This window comes from Trichosurus vulpecula, chromosome 7 (genome assembly GCF_011100635.1).
Source record: "Trichosurus vulpecula isolate mTriVul1 chromosome 7, mTriVul1.pri, whole genome shotgun sequence".
Classification (NCBI taxonomy): Eukaryota; Metazoa; Chordata; class Mammalia; order Diprotodontia; family Phalangeridae; genus Trichosurus; species Trichosurus vulpecula.
This window is the reverse complement of record NC_050579.1, coordinates 3,096,135-3,103,022: the sequence shown is the minus strand read 5'-3', so window position 1 is coordinate 3,103,022 and position 6,888 is coordinate 3,096,135.

Genomic DNA, 6,888 nt, shown 5'->3' with positions numbered 1-6,888 from the left:
TTCTTCTGTAATCTCTGTCTTACACTGCATCCAGGTCTCTTCTGTAGATAAATAATACTAAGGAAGAAAGTTAAGAAATAACAAAATAGGGGGCGGAGCCAAGATGGCAGCTAGAAAGCAGGGACTAGCATGAGCTCCCGGCTGAGTCCCTCCAAAAACTTATAAAAAATGGCTCTTAACCAATTCTAGAACTGCAGAACCCACAAAACAGCAGAGGGAAGCAGGGCTCCAGCCCAGGACAGCCTGGATGGTCTCTGGGTGAAGTCTATCCCGCACGGAGGTGGGAGCAGAGCAGAGCAGAGCCCAGTGTGAGCAGCACGGACCAACCAGACCAGGAGCCAGAGCAGGCCCTAGCGCCATGAATCAGTGAGCTGCAGCAGTTACCAGACTTCTCAACCCACAAACACCAAAGACAACAGAGAAGGTTAGTGGGAAAAGCTGCAGAAGTAGAAGGAGTTCATGGTTCGGCTACTGCCCCGGGGGCAGTGGAGGTGGAGCAGCTACAGAAGTACAGCTGCAGTTGCTTCTGGCCCCAGGCCCACCTGGTGGGAGGAATTAAGTGGCGTATCAGAGCAGGAGTGAAGAGCCTGCTGAAGATCTAAGTCCAGTCTGGGTTGGGGGTTCTTGGGGAAGGAGGAACGCTGGTGTGGCAGAGCTGGCACATCCCCCCAGGCGTGGAACATAGAACTCTTTAGTCTACGAGCATTCATACCCCGCTGAAAAACTCAAGGGTCAAGTTAGTTGGTTGGGAATATGGCCAGGCAGTGAAAACACACCCCAGACTCTGGAATCCTTCCTTGGTGACAAAGAAGACCAAAACATACAACCAGAAGAAGTCAACAAAATCATAGAGCCTACAACAAAAGCCTCCAAGAAAAACATGAACTGGTCCCAGGCCATGGAAGAGCTCAAAAAGGATTTGGAGAAGCTGGTTAGAGAAGTAGAGGAAAAATTGGGAAGAGATATGAGAAGGATGCAAGAAAAACATGAAAAACAAGTCAATGACTTGCTAAAGGAGACTCCAAAAATGCTGAAAAATATACTGAAGAAAACAACACCTTAAAAAATAGACTAACTCAAATGGTAAAAGAGCTCGAAAAAACCAATGAGGAGAAGAATGTCTTGAAAGGCAGAATTAGCCAAATGGAAAAGGAGGTCCAAGAGAACACTGAAGAAAATACTACCTTAAATATGAGATTGGAGCAAGTGGAAGCTAGTGACTTCATGAGAAATCAAGATATTATAAAACAGAAACAAGGGAATGAAAAAATGGAAGACAACGTCAAATATCTCATTGGAAAAACCACTGACCTGGAAAATAGATCCAGGAGAGATAATTTAAAAATTAATGGACTACCTGAAAGCCATGATCAAAAGAAGAGCCTAGATATCACCTTTCAAGAAATTATCAAGGAGAACTGCCCTGATATTTTAGAACCACAGGGCAAAATAGAAATTGAAAGAATCCACCGATCGCCTCCTCAAATAGATCCCAAAAAGAAATCTCCTAGGAATATTGTCGCCAAATTCCAGAGCTCCCAGATCAAGGAGAAAATATTACAAGCAGCCAGAAAGAAACAATTTGAGTATTGTGGAAACACAATCAGGATAACGCAAGATCTAGCAGCTTCTACATTAAGGGATCGAAGTGTTTAGAATACGTTATTCCAGAGGTCAATGGAGCAAGGATTAAAACCAAGAATCAACTACCCAGCAAAACTGAGTATCATGCTCCAAGGCAAAATATGGATTTTCAATAAAATAGAGGACTTTCATTCTTTCTCAGTGAAAAGACCAGAGATGAATAGAGAATTTGACTTTCAAATACAAGAATCAAGGGAAGCATGAAAAGGAAAACAAGAAAGAGAAATCATAAGGGACTTATTAAAGTTGAACTGTTTTGTTTATATTCCTACATGGAAAGATGATGTGTATGATTCATGAGACCTCAGTATTAGGGTAGCTGAAAGGAATATGCATACATATATATGTGTATATATATATATATTTATGTATATATATATATATATATATATATATATATAGTGTGTGTATGTATGTATATATGTAGGTGTATAGATAGATAGATAGATAGATAGATAGATAGATAGATAGATAATACAGATACATATAGACAGAGGGCATGGGGTGAGTTGAATATGAAGGGATGATATCTAAAAAAATTAAAATCAAATTAAGGGATAAGAGAGGAATATATTGAGAGAGGAAGAAAGAGAGAGATAGAATGGGGTAAATTATCTCACATAAAAGTGGCAAGAAAAAGCAGTTCTGTAGGAAAGGAAGAGGGGGCAGGTGAGGGGGAATGAGTAAATCTTGCTCTCATGGGATTTGACCTGAAGAGGGAATACCATACACACTCAATTGGGTGTGTTACCCCACAGGAAAGGAGGAAGAAGATAAAAAAGGAGGGGATGATAGAAGGGAGGGCAGATAGGCAGAGGAGGTAAACAAAAACAAACACTTTCGAAAAGGGACAAGGTCAAGGGAGAAAATTCAATAAAGGGGGACAGGTTAGGAAGGAGCAAAACATAGTTAATCTTTCACAACACGAGTATTGTGGAAGGGTTTTACATAATGATACGCATGTGGCCTATGTTGAATTGCTTGCCTTCTTAGGGAGGGTTGCGTGGGGGAAGGGAAGAAGGGAGAGAATTTGGAACTCAGTTTTAAAAACAGACGTTCAAAAACCAAAAAAAAGTTTTTGCATGCAACTGGAAATAAGATACAGAGGCAATGGGGTGTAGAAACTCATCTTGTCCTACAAGAGAAGGGAAAAGGGGATAGGAGGGGAGTGGGGTGACAGATGGGAGGGCTGACTGGGGAACAGAGCAACCAGAATATATTCCATCTTGGAGTGGGCAGGAGGGTAGAAATGGGCAAAAAATTTGTAATTCAAACTCTTGTGAAAATCAATGCTGAAAAATAATATATTAAATAAATTAAAGAAAAAAAGAAAATATATAAAAACAAATGTCAGTTGACAGTAATATAGATACATATTCATAAGTTTGATGAGAGTGAACACATCGCATATGAGATGAACATTTTTTTACATAATGATGAAATTTTCTATTGAAATGAGTCTAGAAGCAGATGGAGATAGATGAAATATCTCCGGAACTAGCCCCAAGAGGGCTCAATGGGATTGGAGGGGAGAGGGTATATATTCGAAAGAGATCCTCCAAGAGCCTCCATTTAAGAAGGGGCTTCAGGGCCGCCACCTCAAATTTCCCCACCTATATATTCTCCTGGACTTCACCACTGTCCCCAGAAACTCATCTTCCTACGAGATCACATAAACTCTGAAACTCAAACCTCTTCAGTATCCCCTGCCCCTGGGGTCCCTCTCTTTCTCTGATGGGAGAATATGGAGGGAGGATATCAGATAGCTCCTTAAAGATCCTTTATTTAAGGAGGGATCCTAGGGTAGCCACTTCAATATTTCCCAACCAACTATAGGACTTCATCAAGACTTTACCTCCGGGTACCCTCTCTCCCTTTCTCCTACTTTTTAAAGCTTCTTTTTACATGTAGTCTTTCCCTATTAGATTGTGAGCTCCTTTAGGGCAGTAACTGTATTTTGCATTTCTCTTTATTCCCAGAACTTAGCACAGTTCTTGGCACAGAGTAGGTACTTCAAACATGTTAATTGACTGGATTCCAGAGGCATTCTACTTGGAAGAAAAGCCAAAATCTGTGGTGCATCCTTCCTTCATCAAACCATCTTGAAGAGCTTTGTAAAATCCATGCAAATTTTTCATAAGAGACATCAAAGATACTATCCAAATGACTTGAAAGGGTGAAAGAGTAGGGAAGGAGAAGAATGTACTGGTGGTAAATAGAACAAGAAGGAGGTGGAGCTCACTGTATCACATTTTGGGGTGTTGGAGAAGAAAAGTATACAAATATTGAGGAAGGTTTGGGGAAGGAAATTTCATCAATATGACTCATGCCTTGAGTGGAGCAATTGAGGGAAGGGTGGAAATTATGATGGACAAAGGAGGGTTGAAAATAGACATATAAACACATTCATACATACAAAGAATTTTTTGAAAGATTGGTTAAATTCAACAGAGAAATGTGTGGGATTAAGAGTATGAGAGAGTTTAAGAGGGAGGGAAGAGCTAATGAGGTAAGAATCAGAAGCAGGGGGCAGCTAGGTGGCACAGTGAGTAGAGCACCAGCCCTGGAGTCAGGAGGACCTGACTTCAAATCTGGCCTCAAACACTTGACACATGTACTAGCTGTGTGACCTTGGGCAAGTCACTTAACCCCAATTGCCCTGCCCAAAAAACAAACAAAAAAATCAGAAGCAAAATAAACTTTAACTTTAGATATTTCATCATAAAGGTGAAAAAGAGAAAAATAAAATATAAAACACGAGACAAAGAGACAGAGGAGTAGGTTGATTTAGTGTCATACTAGTTACCTACCAAATGGTCACTTTATTTGGAAAGAAAAGTATTGGCAAAATTCCTCTGCAGAAACAAAAATTCAGATTTTCAAGGTAATGTTAAAAAAGTCACTGGATCAAGGAAGTATCAGACATAAAGCTATAGTACAAAGCAGTGATCACCCAAACTCTTTGGATTGTCAAACCACGGAGAAGTTGATCAGTGGAGCAGATTACATAAAGTGCGGAAGCAAATGAAAATGGTAAAATAATTTTTCATAAATCCAAGGACATTAGTTACTGGGGGAAGGACTCTGCAGACTACAAAAGCTTCTGGGAACAATTGGAAAAAATCTTGCAGAAATTAGATTTACGTAAGTATCTAATGCCATAAAGCACAGTGAGCCCCAAATGGAAACATGAACTGGACTGAAAAGGTTAGAGCCTTAAAAACAAATAGAAGAGCAGAGAAGATACCATTCACATATATGCCTAGGCGAAGCGGTTTTAACCAAGCAAGTCACAGAGAGCATCACAGGAAGTAAAGTAAGCAAGTCTGGGAACATAAAATTGAAAAGTGTTCCCCAGTAACATCAATATAGTTAGATTTGTTAGTGAAACAGTTAAATGTGGGAAAAGTCTTCACAGACAATTTCCTCTGATAAAGAACCTATATCCAGGATACATGGGGAATTCATAAAAGATAAAAGAAAAAGAACTACTCTCAACAGATAAATCTTAACAGAATACACAAGAATGTCCACTGACAATATACCGCACACCTATCAGATTGGCAAAGATGCAAGAAATGAAAGTTATCATTGTCGCAGAGGATAAGGGCAGACAGGGACACTAATACACTGTGGGTGGAGCTGTGAACTGTGATCCATCATTTAGGAAACCTGAAAAGTCACTAAGTTGTGCCTTCCCTTTGACCTAGTGATACCATTATTATGTCTGTGTCCCAAAGAGATCAAAGAAAGAGGAAAAGGATCTAAATGGGCACAGATATTTCTAGCACTACTTTTTGTTATAGCCAAGAAGCAAGTACAAGCCTAACAGCTGAAAAGTGGCTGAACAAATTATGACGTCTGAACATAATGGATTATAATTGTGATGGGAGAAATGTTAAAAGGGATGGATTCAGAAAAACCTGGGAAAACTTGCTAGACCTAATGCAGAATGAAATGAACAGAAGAAGTTGGTAGACAAAGAGTGACATAAGGAGAACAATTTAGGCCAGGACTGCGACATTGTAAGAGAAAACAGCTGTGAAGGACAATGACTGATCACACATGTAGCCAGCATGGACTTTGTTTTCTTTGAATGACTCAGCTTACCTCATTGAGCTTCCCTGGACACTGGGGTTTGCTCTTCCGGGGCAGGAGGCCCAGCAACCATGCCAGGGATCAGAGAGCTTCCTGTGTGATGAGTCATGGGGCTGGCTGAGGGGAGGTGTGTTAACCTGGTCTATGCTGGGGGAGGGGCCAAGTCAAGAACCAATCATCCCTGGTCGTTCAGGCGGCACTTGATGATGTCAAAAACTCTATAAGAGGGGAGAGGACAGCTTGAAGATCCTCCTTTCCTTTTCCGGTTGGAGCCAGAGACGCCTACAGCCGAAGCTGAGCTGCCGGTAGCAGAGCTGACTGGAGGCCAGTGGGTAATCTTCTTACCGTAGAGGGGAAGCATGTATACGATTTTGCCTTATACCATCTCGCTTCTCTGTGGCCTCCTATTTACCCTTGTGAGGCGGACTTATTGGGCCTGGAAGCTTTTGATGAAAATATCAAAATGGGGATGCTGGTTTGTGGGCTTGTTACTGTGGAGTGTAAATACATGCTTTAGTTCTCCTGCCTTCTGCCTAGAGAATTCCTTATATCCTGCGGTTCCGGACCTTTTAGGCACATATGAGATTCTCTTTGAAATCATAAATTCTGCCTTCCTAATATAACACATCAAGAAGTTGGAGGAGGAAGCATGACTTCCTGGGGCAGAGAAATAATAGAGATGAAGAATACTATAGATGCATTTTCAAATTTTATCTGTGTGTGGATTGATTTCCTTAACAATGTGTTTTTTTTTATTTTATTTTTTTATTTTATTTTTTTTTTTTTTTCTTTTTTTTGGCAGGGCAATTGGGGTTAAGTGACTTGCCCAAGGTCACACAGCTAGTACATGTGTCAAGTGTCTGAGGCCAGATTTGAACTCAGGTCCTCCTGACTCCAGGGCTGGTGCTCTACTCACTGCGCCACCTAGCTGCCCCCAACAATGTGTTTTTTAAATTAAATTTTTATTCAGAAGTTAAATATCCCCAAAAAGCATTTCCGTCCATTTATGATTTCTTGAAATAGAGTGTAATTTAAGAAAAAAAATTCATGGCCTTCAGGGAGTTCTATGTTTCTGAATTTATCTCTCTTTGACCTGTTTGCTAGGTCACTCACTTGTTTTGAAATCAGATATCTTACACTTTCTTC